Consider the following 17,272-nt stretch of genomic DNA (forward strand, 5'->3'; position numbering starts at 1 on the left):
AAAATGAACAGAACAAAACAAAAAGTTAACCTACAACCCTGTCCTTTACCCCTTTCTCCCCTCTGTAGTGAGAACTTTCTGCCAAAGTGGGTCACAGGAATCATAGTGTCTTTCTGCATTACCTGCTTTGCTCCATTTAAATAGAATATAGAATCACTTTTGGGATTAAGATGAGATATGCTGCTGATATTTTGAGATTCTAAACATCCCCATTCTAAATATTTCGCTAGCTTTTGTGTGTGCCATGTGTATGCTAATATAACACACTTTGTACAACTTAAATGTTACAGTATCTCACAAAAGTGAGTACATCCCTAACATTTTAGCAAATATTTGATGTGACAACACTGAAGAAATGACACTTTGCTACAATGTAAAGTAGTGAGTGTACAGCTTGTATAACAGTGTCGTCTTGGAGGTGTGTTTGGGGTCGTTATCATGTTGGAATACTGCCCTCTGGCCCAGTCTCCGAAGGGAGGGGATCATGCTCTGCTTCAGTACGTCACAGTACATGTTGGCATTCATGGTTCCCTCAAAGAACTGTAGCTCCCCAGTGCTGGTAGCACTCATGCAGCCCCAGACCATGACACTCCCACTGCCATGCTTGACTGTAGGCAAGACACACTTGTCTTTGTACTCCTCACCTGGTTGCTGCCACACACGCTTGACACCATCTGAACCAAATACGTTTATCTTGGTCTCATCAGACCACAGGACATGGTTCCAGTAATCCATGTCCTTAGTCTGCTTGTCTTCAGCAAGCTGTTTGCGGCCTTTCTTGTGCATCATCTTTAGAAGAGGCTTCCTTCAGGGGCGACAGCCATGCAGACCAATTTGATACAGTGTGCGGCATGTGGTCTGAGCACTGACAGGCTGACCCCCACCCCTTCAACCTCTGCAGCAATGCTGGCAGCACTCATACGTCTATTTTCCAAAGACAACCTTTGGATATGATGCAGAGCATGTGCATTCAACTTCTTTTGTTGACCATAGTGAGGCCTGTTCTGAGTGGAACCTGTCCTGTTAAACCGCAGTATGTTCTTGGTCACCGTGCTGCAGCTCAGTTTCAGGGTCTTGGCAATCTTATAGCCTAAGTCATCTTTATGTAGAGCAACAATAATTTTTTTCAGATCCTCAGAGAGTTCTTTGCCATGAGGTGCCATGTTGAGCTTCCAGTGACCAGTATGAGGGAGTGTGAGAGCGATGACACCAAATTTAACACAACTGCTGCCCATTCACACCTGAGACCTTGGAACACTAACAAGTCTCATGACACTGGGGAGGGAAAATGGCTAATTGGGCCCAATTTGAACATTTTCACTTAGGGGTGTACTCCCTTTTGTTGTCAGCGGTTTAGACATCAATGGCTGTGGGTTGTGTTAATTTGAGGGGACTGCAAATTTACCCTGTTATACAAGCTGTACACTCATTACTTTACATTGTAGCAAAGCAAGCAAGTTTATTCATATTGCACAATTCATACAATGAAGCAATTCAATGTGCTTTACATTGAAAAATATATGAAAGTACAATAACAAAAATAAATACTGAAATGAAAACATCAAAACAAATGAAAACATCATAATAATAAAAAAAAAATACAATAAGAATATATAGAAATATTAAAAATGGGATAAAAACATAGGAAGCTATAAGGCTAAACAGTGTGGTTAAGTTTAAGTGCTCAGTCATAGGCACGTGATAGGAGAAGTGTTTTTAACCTGGATTTAAAAATTGATACGTTTGGGGCACGTCTAAGATCATCTGGTAGTTTAATCCAGTTGTGTACAGTATAAATGCTAAACACAGCTTCTCCGTGTTTAGTTTGGACTCTGGGCTCTACTAACTGACCTGTGTTTATTGATCTAAGAGCCCTGCTCGGTTTATATTCTTCAAACATATCAGAAATGTATTTGGGTCCTAAACCATTCAGAGATTTATAAACTAAAAGCACTACTTTGAAATCTATTCTGTAACTGACTGGAAGCCAATGAAAAGATTTAAGAACCGGAGTTATGTGCTCTGTTCTCTCTGTCATGGTTAACATTCTGGCAGCAGCATTCTGAATGAGCTGCAGTTGTTTTACAGTCTATTTTGGGAGTCCAGTTAATAGGCCATTACAGTAGTCAACCCTACTAGAGATAAAAGCATGGATGAGCTTCTCTTAGTCATTTTGGGACACCAAGCCTTTGATTCTGGCTATATTTTTTAGATGATAGAATGCTGTTTTGGTGACTGCTTTGATATGCCTGTTAAATGTGAGGTCTGAGTCAATCACCAAGATTAAGCACTTGATCCCTGATTTTAAGGGCCAGAGAATCAGTCTCGTTACTAATACTTGTTCTTTTATTTTTGTTGCCAAACACAATAATCTCTGTTTTATTTTTTTTAATTGTAGACAATTTTGGTTCATCCAGGTATTTATGTGCTCTATACAGTTACACAGAGAGTCTATTGAGCTGTTGTCATACGGTTCAAAAGCCATATATATTTGAGTATCATCTGCATAGCTGTGGTTGTTAATGTTGTTGTTCTGTTTAATGTGGCCCGGAGGTAGGATATAGAGATTGAACAGAAGCGGTCCGAGAACTGATCCGAAAGTGTCATTTCTTCAGTGTTGTCACATGAACAGATATAATCAAATATTTGCAAAAATGTGAGGGGTGTACTCACTTTTGTGAGATACTGTATATCTTGGAAGATTACTTAGTCAAACCTTGAATATAGATATACCGTGCATTGTAGATGTTCTGTTGTATCCTAGTTTAATTATATGGTAAATGCAAACATGTAATGTATTCAGAGGCAAAATCTTCTAATTTCCACTTTATGTCATTTATTTATTATAAAACATGTATTAACCCCTGCAACAAAATGTCAATTCATTACTATTTTCTTTAGTGTTCTAAAATGCAATCAAAAACTACACAGTGAATGTGTTACAGACAAAAACTGTAGATGAGAGTGTGACTACTGGTGAGAATGTGATTATGATTCCTGGTAATACCAGCATGTGAGAAATCTGAATTATAACACTGTAACTTTATGTTTCAACAAAAGTCTTTCTCAGCACCGAAACAAGAAAACAGTGTAGATATGCTGGAATTCCTAGGTTTATTCATCTACTGATTTAACTTCAATTTATGTTCTGGAAACAGACTAGAAATTTGAAAGGGACAGTGATGAGCAATGAGACAATTGTCAAAGTTTTATTTGGGGTTTTTACAAAATTACAGGTATTGGCCAAGTTGAACAAACCATACTCCCTGTGTCTAAGGGGAGAGAACAGTAAGCCCAAAGCAGCGTATTGTTTAATAGGCAGGGTTCATTATTAGTCTGTTACTCTGTGTGATGAAAGACATGTTCTGCTCAGGCGGGAGATCTCTCCGTCTGTCTGTTGCAGAGATGCTGCCTGCTTGTCATGATTGATGGTTTCCAATTTAAATCCCAATCAGATCAGGCTTCAACAGCGCATTACTGTCCAATCCACCAGCTCATCATAAAGCTGGGTAATTAGTACCATGAGCCTAGATTAATTTAGTTGGAAACAGTGTCACAAGCACAATCTTTCTACTGTCAGCGGTTGATATCTTGAACGTGGAGGAAGTGAAAACGACATAAAAGACGAGCTGCTAGGCAGGCAATACCCAGAATGGCACCGTAAGATTAAAAAGGATACTCATGGTTCAGGTAATTGACTTAGCCATGTCAATAGGCAACAGTTTACGTATATTGAAAGATGCTAGTCTACTCATGTTTTAAAGGCCTAGGGGCAGTAAAAAAAAAAAATATATATATATTTTGTTGATGACAGTTCCAGACATTTAGATTGAAATTATGCTCAAAAACATGTACAAGTATTAAGTATATGTATTTTGCAAGTGGAATGTATAGATGCAAATGCAGCACACATGGCAATACTAAATGTGCAATTAAGGCAAATAGAGGTGGGCAGAAAATGTACAAATATTAATTATGTATGCTACAAGTGGGAAAATGATTTGTGTTTGTACAGAAATGCAAGTAGAATGGCAAGTTTGCAATGAAGGCAAGTTGAAGGTGCATGTGCAATTGAAATGCAGGGATAGCAGCAGTGAGGTTCCCGAGGTAGACACATACCTGTAACAACTGAAAACTACCTTATCAGACTTTGCAAGTGTGATGGTAATACCATGTATCGACACTCTTAAAGGAGTAAGAAACAGAGACAAAGTTCTCTTGGCACATTCTAACAGTTTTATTAATATTTGCAAATATGAGAGACACGTCAAATGCCTACAAACATAATCATCCGAGGAGTCTCTAACTCTATACAAGTCAGTCAACTGTATATAAGGGAGGAAAAGGGGTGTGGTAAGATGATGCCCATCTGTCTCATGTCAATAAAACACATTCCCTTTGTCCTATCTCACAAGTCAAATTCTATTCTCCCCCACCTTATCCTTCCTGCCATAATGTTTACTGTTGTTTTTACCTAAAGATCCAACTGATCTTACTTCCCCCCAAGGACCACATTCCTGAGGATTAAAAGACTGACACCCTTCTTCTAGGCAGGAGGACATGGCCCAAATACCTAATAATCCTCTGATATTATACAGACATGTGTGTCACAATCAAAGTAAAGATTTACATACCAGCCAATGGAAAGACAGACATTTCTCAAATGCACCTTAGTTCACAATTTCCATAACAATCCATCCTCTTGATACCATGTCAAACCTTGGTATCAAACCTTCAACAGTTCACTCATTAGGATGTAGAATGCAACAAAACAGTACTCTTTTTCAACATGACCCAGTCAATATCATTATCCTTACTGATTAGAGAACAGAACAAATCTGAAATGTCTGGATCCTCCTTTACATTCTTCTACATCATTACCTTCGTGTTAACTCCACACAATGTTTGCCGGTCCAGCGTAAACCCGAGAGACCGTCAAAGATGTACCGCCGCACTTACCCATAATTAAACCCAGCAAACCCCAAGCATGGCGAAAACGCCGGATCCAGGGCGAACCCAAATGGGGCTACCAAGCCGCCACCTTTCACCCCGGCACCTCGATCAACGTGCCCAGCATGCGTTGATAAGCTCGTCAGCCCCTTACGCAAGATACACCTCACACCATTGTTTAACACAGTGGTCCAACCACCGTACTGTTAACAGTTCACTCTCAAGCGCTGACTGTAACATTCCTGAGGATCAAAAGACTGACACCCTTCTTCTAGGCAGGAGGACATGGCCCAAATACCTAATAATCCTGATGTTATACAGACATGTGTGTCACAATCAAAGTAAAGATTTACATACCAGCCAATGGAAAGACAGACATTTCTCAAATGCACCTTAGTTCACAATTGCCATAACACAAGGCAGTGTCAGAGTCCAGTAGTACAACGGGAGTAGTGCAACAAGGTCCCTGAGAGGTGGGGGGGGGTATGGTTAGTGATGGTCATGGAGTTCAGCAGGGTTACTGTAGTTGGGAAGAAATTGCTCACGAGCCTGCTGGTGCAGGAATGAAGAGACCTGCCTGATGTTAAGAGGGCAAACAGTTTGTGGCATGGATGTGAAGGGTCCCTGATGATGCGGTGCCTTGTGCAGACACTGCTTGCTTCTAACTGTCAATAGAGAACGACTGAAAAACAAAAGAGTTATGTAATGAGAGTTACTCTCCTTATAAAAAGTTATTGAAAATGTCTGCGTGTTGATACTTCTGGCTTTGTGATTTCACAAAATGTGACTGTAATAGACCAATGACTAAGGGGTTGGGTTCTAGATCATCCTGTCAGGCAATACGGTCTGTGTATGCAAATGCTGTATTTTCAAATACATTTCCTAACATCCACATAATCTTACTGAGTATTTAAAGGCCCATAGGAGGATCAGGACAATTCATTAGAATAAAAAATGCATTAATTAAATATAGTATTCGCACACAATGATTTGTTAGACATGCAGTGAAAATGTAAACCATGAAATTACAAAAGCATGGGATGTATGAGGCCACAGGTGTATATCAAATTGTTTGAATGTATTTGCTACATCTGAAGATAGCATTACATACATTAAAATATTTTAGGATTTCCATTGTGGCCCTAAATCTATTGACCATGCTGAATGTATACACGCTACTGTGGTTGACAAGCGAATATTTAGTAAGGACTCATAAAATGCACTCAGCTCCCCTTTGAATGGAATCATCAATGAAATTAGACTGGTATAATCTGGGTTACTTGATTCTGCTGAAGGAGATGATCCAAAGCTGACCTTAAGCTGGTTTTGTTGTCTGCATGCCTGATATACCTGGTGCCTGTTATCATACAATGTTCGCTTGCTTAATGTTATTTAGCAGCCTGAAAACATGGCAATCCTTTGAACACTTGCAGGGTTATAGTGTGACAGACACTGACATTGTGAAGTCTTAGGTCTGAGCATGGGATGGTCAGTGATTGTATTTAAATGCACACATTTGTTTTTACCAGTGAGGGGAATATCAATATGGTTTCGCAATCTTGTGAGCACTAGGCACATTTACAATATTGGGACAGATCCTCCCCTCCTTAGTTCACTTGAATAGAGTGATTAAAATGTCAGAGCCAAGCTTCTAATGCATCCTGACTCCTCTCAGAGTTTTACTAGCAGGCTTTACAGGAGACGGCTGTAAATTACTCCAATGAATATATTTTCAGCTCACAGGACTTGGATGATGGGCAGAGCAGGGGAGGCCGTCAATCTCTGTAACTTTGATTCATGACACAAATGCCAGTTAGGGAAAGTTTTCTTTTTTTTTTTTACTGAGGAAGGCTGGGCCAAACGTAGGTGTCATTAAACAAAATCCACTGCATTGAATATATACACTAAGTGGCCTGTTAATTAGTAAAACTATCTATTGCCTGGTCGGACCTACATTCACAAATTTTCCATGAAGGAGACAGGTGTGTAATATATCGGTGCATCATTTTAATAGGTACCTCAAAGGAAGACATGCAAAAGCGTGGGAAGAAATACATTCTCAAAGCTTTCAGGCTCACAGACATAATGGACAACGCGAGAAAGACAACGGGGACCAGAGGGACAGTATGCACATACCAATTAGGCCTGATGACTGATGCTGATTGGTGTCTACCAATAACACATTTTATCCCGGGCGACTTCAGTTTGTGTATGCATTTTCATAGTCTGGCATTGCAAGTGCCGTGCGCGAAACAAACTAAGCCGCGCCGGACAAATCAGGCTTGAACGTGAGCTGTTCCAAGTTGTCCTCGAAACCTTATGATACCGGCACAACAATTCATTGGGACATTTTAAAACACATCCTACCTCATCATCCTCATCTTCATCCTCTTATCCGGTATCGGGTCGCGGGGGCAGCAGCTCCAGCAGGGGACCCCAGATTTCCGTTTCCTGAACACATTCTACCTCTTTTTCTTAATTGCTTGAGCTACATTTTACATTTTAGACAATTAGCTGATGCCCTCATACAGAGCGACCCTACGATAATGAGTGCATACATTCCCTACCTGGTTCCCCATGGGAATCAAATCCATAGCCTGCTATTGCCAGCCCCTTGCGCTACCAACTAAGCTACACAGGCCCAATCAGACTTAAACAATGTGACTGGTTACATTTAGAGGCATAAAGGCTATTTGTTGTAGCTTGAACAGTACCATGTAGCTCAGTTGGTAGACCATGGTGCTTGCAACACCTGGGGTTGTGGGTTCAATACCCTTGGGTGACCAGGTAGGGAATGTATACACTCATTACCATAAGTTGCGGTGTATTAGGGTGTCTGCTAAATTACTAAAATAAATGTAGCTTAAGCAATAAAAAAGGAGGTAGAATTTGTCTTAAGATTTCCCAATGAATTGTCGTGTGGGTAGCATAAGGCTTCAAGGACAACTTAGAACAGCTTGTTGAGGCATTAGTCAAATGCAATTTTCACTACAGTTGCAGCCTAGAGTAGAATGAAACTCAGTTGGACTCCCTTCAAAATAATGTTTTTTAGGCTAGCCTTGGTAGGATGCCTTTTATCCCTAAAAAAGATCAACAGGGGAACGTTTTGAACTGCATATCTCATCTTTATCTTTCATGCATTATGACGCACCTGGCTTTCTTGTTGCTTAGCTACGGTGCATTTTTATGGATTGATGTGAAAAGTGTGTGCACATTGAAATGATTGTATATGCGGTTATGATTGCTAGTTAAACAATTGCAAGTCTAGTAAAGGATTCACCTACCACTCTTTAAGAGGATACAGGGCAGGATAGACAGTTCACCAGTAGACTGTATTTATTGGTGTTATTCCAAGCATGCAGAAAAGAATAGCACATAAGGTAGACACTCAGGCGTTTCCGTAGGGGCCTCGCATGCGTGCAGAGTGATAAATGTGACTAGGATGGAAGAAATAGTAAAATGTGCAAAATGGCAAATGTATGCCAGGGAAGAGACACATTACTCTCTCATGTGCCCAATAAAAAACAAACCTAACTGTCCCTAACTACCAGGTGTGTGTGTGTGTGTGTGTGTGTGTGTGTGTGTGTGTGTGTGTGCCTGAACGTGTTAATGGCCATACAACTCCACATATACAAAATTTTTTACAACCTTAGTCATATTCTAGGTTGTGAAATAACTTATCCTCTACTAGGATTCACTCCTTTAACTTGGTCCACACACTAGAACTGGGATTGTATTTAACAGGCCAGTTGAGAACTGAAATGATCATAATTACCAGGAATATTAAGAGACAATGAAGTACTGTATTTTAGAAGGCAACGCTACTAATGGTCCCTGCTATTTTCTTCAATCATTATATATGTCTTTAAAAAATACCCTGCTGCTAAAAAGCTTGCAACATGTAACTTTGCCATATCACAATTACAGCCAGAGTATCAAATGCCATTTAGGTCACTAAATGTAAAAAAAAATGCATGTCAAATTGTCTTCAAATTTAACAAGAAATTACAATTTTAATTGGACACGTCAAACAACACCATTATATTTCAGAATGTTACGTGTGTTGAATTTGAATGGCATGCACAGAAATGGTGCCATCACTGTCATAAATAGCACAGACAAAGCTGTGAATTAACCTGAAAAGAAACCAGGCAAACCTAGTTCAGCCGGCCCGCAATAAAATTCACTACTGTTGTTTGCTCCTTGGGGTTTAAGGCCAGGTGTTTTGTAAAGCATTTTGTGACAACTGCTGATGTAAAAAGGGATTTAAAAATACATTTGATTTGGTTAGAATTATTTTGGTTATAAATTATTTCGGTTGTTATTAAGTTTACCTACACAAATAGCATCTATGAAATGTATGGCTTTTGCCACAGGCCGTTTTAACAGCTGATAACCGCACCCTGGAGAGGATTGTGAAACAAAACCCATTCAAAAATGTGGGGGAGATTCACAAAGAATGGACTGCAGCTGGAGTCAGTGCTTCAAGAACCACCACACACAGACGTATGGAAGACATGGGTTTCAGCTGTCGCATTCCTTGTGTCAAGCCACTCTTGAACAAGACAGTGTCAGAAGCGTCTCGCCTGGGCTAAAGACAAAAAGGACTGGACTGCTGCTGAGTTGTGTTCTCTGATGAAAGTACATTTTGCATTTACTTTGGAAATCAAGGTCCCAGGGTCTGTAGGAAGAAAGGAGAGGCACAGAATCCAAATTGCTTGAAGTCCAGTGTAAAGTTTCCACAGTCAGTGATGGTTTGGGGTGCCATGTCATCTGCTGGTGTTGGTCCACTGTGTTTTCTGAGGTCCAAGGTCAATGCAGCCATCTACCAGGAAGTTTTAGAGCACTTCATGCTTCCTACTGCTGACCAACTTTATGGAGATGCAGATTTCATTTTCCAACAGGACCAAAGCTACCAGTACCTGGTTTAAGGACCATGGTATCACTGTTCTTAATTGGCCAGCAAACTCGCCTGACCTTAACCCTATAGAAAATCTGTGGGGTATTGTGAAGAGGAAGATGCGATACGCCAGACCCAACAATGCAGAAGAGCTGAAGGCCACTATCAGAGCAACCTGGGCTCTCATAACACCTGAGCAGTGCCACAGACTGATTGATTCCATGCTACGCCGCATTGCTGCAGTAATTCAGGCAAAAGGAGCCCCAACTAAGTATTGAGTGCTGTACATGCTCATGCTTTTCATGTTCATACTTTTCAGTTGGCCAACATTTCTAAAAATATTTTTTTTGTACTGGTCTTAAGTAATATTCAAATTTTCTGAGATAATGAATTTGGGGTTTTCATTAGTTGTCAGTTATAATCATCAAAATTAAAAGAAATAAACACTTGAAATAAATCAGTCTGTGTGGAATGAATGTATAAATTATACAAGTTTAACTTTTTGAATGGAATTACTGAAATAAATCAACTTTTTGATGATATTCTAATTTTATGACCAGCACATGTACTGCCCAAGGGGTTTTGATCTAGCCTATATTACTCCAAAAATCATGCAAGGATGCGTACTTCGAAAATCCAGCAGAAATAGTCGCAATATAAACAGTTTTATTTTAGGCTTACTATAACGTAGCTACTGAAGGTTGTAACCAGAAAAGTTTTTGTCTGTCCTGACCCAAAAAGCATGCACGGATGCGTCCACCAGAAATAGTCGCAACATAACCACGAAGTGTTTTATTTTAGGCTTACTGTAACAGAAATACTGATGGTTATAGCCAGGGAAGGGTATATCTGTACGGAACAAACCCTAATGCATAATTTGCTTTGACAAGAGTCGAACGCGGGACCTATTAGTTGCAGGTCCGCGTCTCTAACCACTACGCTATTTAACAATGGTCAGCCTGTCAGTCAGAGACATTCATTCTTCTTGGCCAGCTCCGCTTATGCAGTCCAGCAAAAAATAAGGTCATACACAATGGCCACATATGTTCAAAAAACAGTGATGGTATTAAGTGATAATTTTTTTCACTAAATGGGGAAGGATATCTCTAATGAACATTAGACATTTTAAAAATATTTTAGAGAGGAACTCCCACACCCTCCCCAGCATGCAACAATCCAATCAAGGCGGGGAAGAGATTATTCTGATTCTGCTGCTGCCACCTGGTAGGCAGAGCCAGCCAACATCCAAACCTGTAGCACCGCACTAATTTAGTGAGACTAGAGTAATAATCAAAACTGGAGCTAGGCTTTCTCCCTATTTCTTTGGTTGGAAGTTTGACGAAGTCCTTCACACGTTTGATACAGGCTCTATTACCTGTTAGCAACGTGTTGCTTTCTACCTAGCCACCACTAATGCAACAACTCTTATTTGAAGGACAATTGCATTTATACTCCCTAATCTTTATTTTCTGTATAAAGGTAATTTATAGAAGGGGGAAATTACATAAAAACATAGATGAAAATGTTCTGAGTAAATTGCTGTTTCTTCTTTCAGTATCAATATATAGCTGGTCTATATATTGTAGAAGCAAAATTGTGTAATTCAAAACAAATTCTCAGCGTTGTGATACATTTTTTGCGAGCGTACATGATTTCCCTGTGCATGGCCAAAGTCCTCATTTGCCTAATGTGCTTCTGAGGTTCATGCACATTTAGGGTTAGGGTATGTAAACAAAGATAGTAAGCTAGATGTCACTCATTATCGACCAATGTCTTATGTTATAGTATATTACCAACATGTCTGACAACTAATACAAGGAAGAAATGTTCGAATTTGAAATCAAACCATGCTGTATATATTTCAACCAGAATGCACAAACAAGGAGCTTGCCCAGAAGATATTACTGATTACAAAATGGATTACAACACTGGAAGTAAAGTTTTATGGAACACATTTTAGTTTCTACAACATTCATTAAGTGTTACTTAATGAATAATGTGCATTAATAGTTGGCTACTTGGAGTTTGTTTACAGCCAACATTTATCCAATAATTCACTATGTTACTAATGGATCATGCCTTTAGTGTCAGAGTTGTCAAATCCTAGACTGATCCATGGCATAAGCAGTGGATGCTTTGTCAGCTGTTGATTTCGTGGGCAGTGAAAACTAAGATTTCACTGAGGTTTGTTAAACTGGACATCCACTGACAGTCAAGGCTCTTTGCCATAAGCTGGAAAGTTGTGGAGAAACCTGTAGTCACGTGATCACTTGAACTATAGACCAGCTCAACTTTTGGGATACACAGCACTTGGTCCTTTCCCCGTCATACTGCCTGATGTACTATGCACTCCTTTGTGAATCGCTATCTACCTTTCCACCAGGCCATCGGACTGAGCAAGTTTCTGTGAGATCCAACAAGATTGGACAAAAATTTGTTGACTCATGAATGTAGACTTTGAAGATGCAACAAACTACATTAGCGTTGTTCTGTTCTTTAAAGGGGTAGAACTGAACATGTGGAATATTCTGTTAAATCTAGCCCATACCCTGGAGGAGGTGACCGGCAGTACAGTGACGTCAGCAGCAGCCTTCCACTCACTCAGGACGGATGGACTGCACTGAGGCATTTGCAGTGGTAGTGGGGGAAGCTGCTGGTCTGACATAGGTGACAGTTTGAACAATATTTGTGAATGGTCTTGTGAATGGCCTTGCGCCACAGAGAACAAGCTCAATTTATCTCTGAAAGGATGGGAGGCGCACAAGTGAGGCCCACGCGCATAGCCATACAATGTTCCAACCTGTTGGTTTTAACGGCAGTTTTCTGTCTTTAAAATATCTCTTCTTGCCTGTAACAACAAGAATCCATTGCTATAAACCAGCGCGTAGCTGTTAAAGATGCATTCCAGAATTTCACACAACCGGTTGTAAAACTGGCACTTTTGAGTCAGAACATCTACATTTTCTTTTTTACCCTCTGTGCCTGTTTGGGCCCCTTTTCATAAAAAAAAACTCACCTTTAACTTGAAATTTCAAGTGAGGTATGAAAGTGATTCTACTTATTGATTATGCACATATAAACAAGATATTACATATCCAGACCAAAATAGGGGGTTTAAATACGGTACTTCAGAAACATCCTGGACAGTATTTTTAAGCCGCCCAAAGCATCTCTAGCAGAGGATATGTGTCCCTGCATTCCTAATTCCTTTTCGTAAGTACACATTTAGGCTCATTTCTGTAGGAATATTTATAAATGAGGCCCTTGGACTGTTAACCACATTCTTAACTACTGCCTACACCTCCCTGTCTGACAAGTGAATGGAGCTCTCCAAGCAAGGTGTTACTTGGCATATGACAGTCATCGTCTGTGGGGCCCATTCAACGGATGGATTTGAAAGCTTTCTCATCTGGGGACACAATATGTGCCACATACAAATCTGGGAAGTTGCTTAGGTCAGGTGTAAGTAGCCCTACCAAGTAAGAGGACACTGACGGATGTTCAACTGTGGACATGGTTGTGATACACAGGAGAGCTAAAGTAACAGCGTTGCATCTCAGTGGGGGCACTTTGTCTAGAACACAGCAAGGGCACAGTCCAATTCCACAGCCGTAATTGTTTTTCTCTAAGATCTATGACAGCATGGTATGTGAGAGAAATATCCCAGCCTAGGATGAATGACTGACTAGAGTTCCTGACCGCTTGTACATGATATGCGTGAATATCTCTTCCTTAACAGCGAGGGTGCCTATGGTGTCAATACACTCACAAGTCAGTGACTTTGCTAACAAAGGGTTTGAGTAGTGGTTTCTCTCAAAGTGAGGGGATTGACATGTGGAGGCCTGAGCCTGCATCAAAGGAAGCTTGTGCTGCAGTATCTGCAGTAACGGCAACACATTGGACGTAACCCTATTGGGCCCCTTGTCTTTAACACCTGACACCTGGCCATGAGTAGCTGCTACAACACATTTCCTTGATATTGATTCCCTAGGACACTGATGGTTTGTCACTGGTGGGGCTGGAGGATCAGTTAATGTACTCACTGTGACACGGAGCAGCAGAGTGAAAGCATCTGGCATGTTCACTCTGCTCCTTGTCTCCGGAGTTGTGTTGGCGTTGTCATTTCTATAATACTTCCCATCCTTTTTGTGTTGCAGTGAAGAAGGTTATTACTGCGTTTGTCTGTCTGCTGTAGCCTAGCAGTTCTGAGGAGAGACATCTGGGTGAGGTTAATAGTGCTGGAGCTCATAAGCCTAGGCCTTCCTCTTTGCAGAGGTGTATGATGGCGTGCTTCTTCCCTCTTCCTCTCCAAATGGGACCAGTTTGACTGCAAGCAGGGGGTAGGGCTATCACGATTATGACAGTTTTAGTTGACAATCAAGTTGTTGCATAAATAATTGCAATTAACAATGTAATAGTTCATATTGTAAATTGTGTACCACTATCATAATGTAAGCTAAATAATATTGTAGGCTTAAAACTACACGTGATGGATCTGGAGATGGTTCTTCAGATTTGAGTTGTTTGCGCTTTTGAGTGCTTTTGGGTACAAATTCAACAATTTGACTCATTTAGATTCATTTAGCTTTAAACCAAAATGTGCCCAGAGCGCCCTGGTGCCTGGTGCGAAACAATTCTGAACTAGGTTTAAACATACTGAAACCAAGAAGCAAATACATTTAGGTAAATGATCTGGGCCTATAACCTTCTGCAGAGCTGTCAAACACTCTTCTGCACCCATGTACCATACATTCTAACTGATGCAAATGGAATAATAATTCACATGGTATTTGTTGAGATGTTGCTAACATTGGCATAAATATCCCTTATTCAGATTGGAACTGTGATTTTGGAATCAAAATATTGTGCAAAAAGATTGTCATGAAAATATTATATTTGCGCTCTGGCTCAAATAATTGCGATAAGGCAGTAATAACTCTGACAGTCCTAGTTCAGGCATTAATCCCTTTGTTTGTTTCAGATGAATCATCACAAGTCCCAGTGCCTAAACATCAGCTGAGAGATCTTGATTTGCTTGTTTCAGTCCAGAGGATTGGTCACTGTGAACTTTGGAGGATGTAATGGACCCCAGGGCAGACAGACACCTCGGTTAACAGTCTGACGATGTGCCTAGTTCAACTTTTGCTTGCCTGATACTGGGGCCATTTTCAGGGCTTGTTAAGCACATTCACATTTAAATGCAACAGACAAGGCCATCTCTAAGGTAGTAGCTCCATGTTTATAACATTTGATTGGAAACAGCTGATGTGAAAAATGTTTTCTCCCTTGTTATTTCTGCTCCATATGCAAGGGTTCCCTGGGATGATGCTTTCTGGCATTGATGAATGTTTGCAAGTGACACAAAAATGAATTTCTCCCTAAAAACAAAATATGTTTAGTTACAGCCTTATTGTAGTCAACATGTGTAGCTAGGGGATAATGAAACCCAGAGCAGAGCAACCTTACTTACCTTTATTGTTATTAATGCTTATGACTGTCCTTCAATAGATGCCGCTAAATGTGATTTCCATATTGCCTGACATGCACAGGAGCCAGTAGGAATACCATGGCTTTCACATTAAAAGTACCCAGGGGTTAAAAGCAACAGTACCTCAGTACAAAATAAACAAACAAAAAAACAGGGATACATTAGGTAGCTTTAAATCAACTAAATTATTTATAACACTATTATTATTAGATGATAACATGGTGGAAGTAGGGGTGTGGCGATATGCTCAGCTCATGATTCCATTCACTTCCATATTCGACACTGTCACAATACCAGAAAAAAGTGTGTATCGCCAACCATAGTAGTTAAGCAACGGAGTCTGCCTCCTTATTGATCTCATCCTTTGCTTCTTTGTTTAAAATAAAATATAATACTTTGGCTCCCAGGTGTTGACACAGGGGCATAGGTTTGATTTCAAATTGTGAGGGGGAGCCAGGGTGCAAGCTGTCCTTACATGGACCCCCATGGGATGAAATATTGCGAAGCGGTATATACGCATGGAAAGCCGATCCTTGGGTCTGACTGTGATAACCACATAGAGACACACTATAAAATATTACATTACAAAAAACGTTTTTATAGAGGTCAAACACGGGCCCCCCTCCCACTGTGGGCCCTGGTGCAACCACACCCCGGATAGCTACGCCAGAGGGGACCATTATTTTTTTGCAAATGCCCATGTTTTGGAATGGGATGGTCATCAAGCTCATATAGGTATGATGGTCAGGTGTCCACATACTTTTGGCCATATGCTGTATGTGCACAATATCCCATTGATCTGCTACAACGAACATGCAAAATACAGCCTTCAACCATTTCATTTAATATTCCTTAGTTAACACAATGTCTATGATGTGTGCTCTTAGTAAAGAGCTACAACAGACCTCTGTATTTCAATGTGTGTGGCTGATATGTGATCTACATTTAATTTCACAACCTCACCTCCCAAGCTCCACCACTCTCTTGCATGACTACACTGGTTGACTCAACATCCTTCTGGTTCTGCTAATAAATATGAACATTCAAGATATGGGCTACACATAACTAATTTAATTAAGTTATCCACCTTTAAAGACAACATTTTACCTCAGCTCCACGGTTTAACCGTTTCTCCCTGGCTGTCTGATCCGGCTGTGACAAGGACCTTCTCACGGTCACCATCTGATCCTGCTAAAATGCAGGATGATATGAACAACTTGATCTACATTGACGCCTGCAGAACCTGATGGCAATGTTTGAACTGTAAGATCCACATTTGGTTGAAATGCCAAATGCAGCTACTTATGTAGGGAACAACAATGTTAGCCAACTTTTCATGAGATCCACTACAGTATTAAGCTAGTTAGTTAGCTATATCTTCAGTCTTATAGCTAGGTAGTTGTACCACTCACTTTTTCTTTGCATTAAAACTGCATGTTTGTCTAACTTCAGTCCTTTCTTGGCTGGTGTCATATCGGTGCTAGATGTGAGTGAGGTGAACCTAGTGTAATGTAGACTGTTTTCTAGTTAGCAAAATAACGTTAGCTAGCAAGCTAATATATTTTTGCAACTATCATTCAAATGTAACGTTAGTCTAACTACACCTTACCGCTTTTAGACAAACACTCTGATAAGATATGTACGTTATAGGAGGTAATTAGCTAGAGGTAATGTCAACTAGGTTACCAAACTTTCATGAGCCAAACTTTAATTACTACGGTAACCAGACCAGCGATTACCATACCTCAAAGCAAAGTGCCTGCTTGTGGTCCTAAAGCCAGTCTCATTCGAATTGCGCAATTGCTTACCGTACTGCCACTGCAACGTTATAAAGACGTTGAGCTTTTCTTATAGTAACACTCATGTATAATGATACCTACGCCCTGTGTTGACAAGTTTTTTTAATCCTTTGTTTTCAGTTACTGACAATGGCC

At 40.3% G+C, this 17,272-nt stretch overlaps 1 protein-coding gene across 2 annotated transcripts in view; it reads left to right on the forward strand.

Annotated features, from left to right (window-relative positions):
• hs3st2 (heparan sulfate (glucosamine) 3-O-sulfotransferase 2) overlaps positions 1-17,272 on the forward strand; it is a 65,852-nt gene that overhangs the window by 21,330 nt on the left and 27,250 nt on the right. The window lies entirely within an intron of this gene.

Source organism: Esox lucius, chromosome 11, assembly GCF_011004845.1.
Source record: "Esox lucius isolate fEsoLuc1 chromosome 11, fEsoLuc1.pri, whole genome shotgun sequence".
Classification (NCBI taxonomy): Eukaryota; Metazoa; Chordata; class Actinopteri; order Esociformes; family Esocidae; genus Esox; species Esox lucius.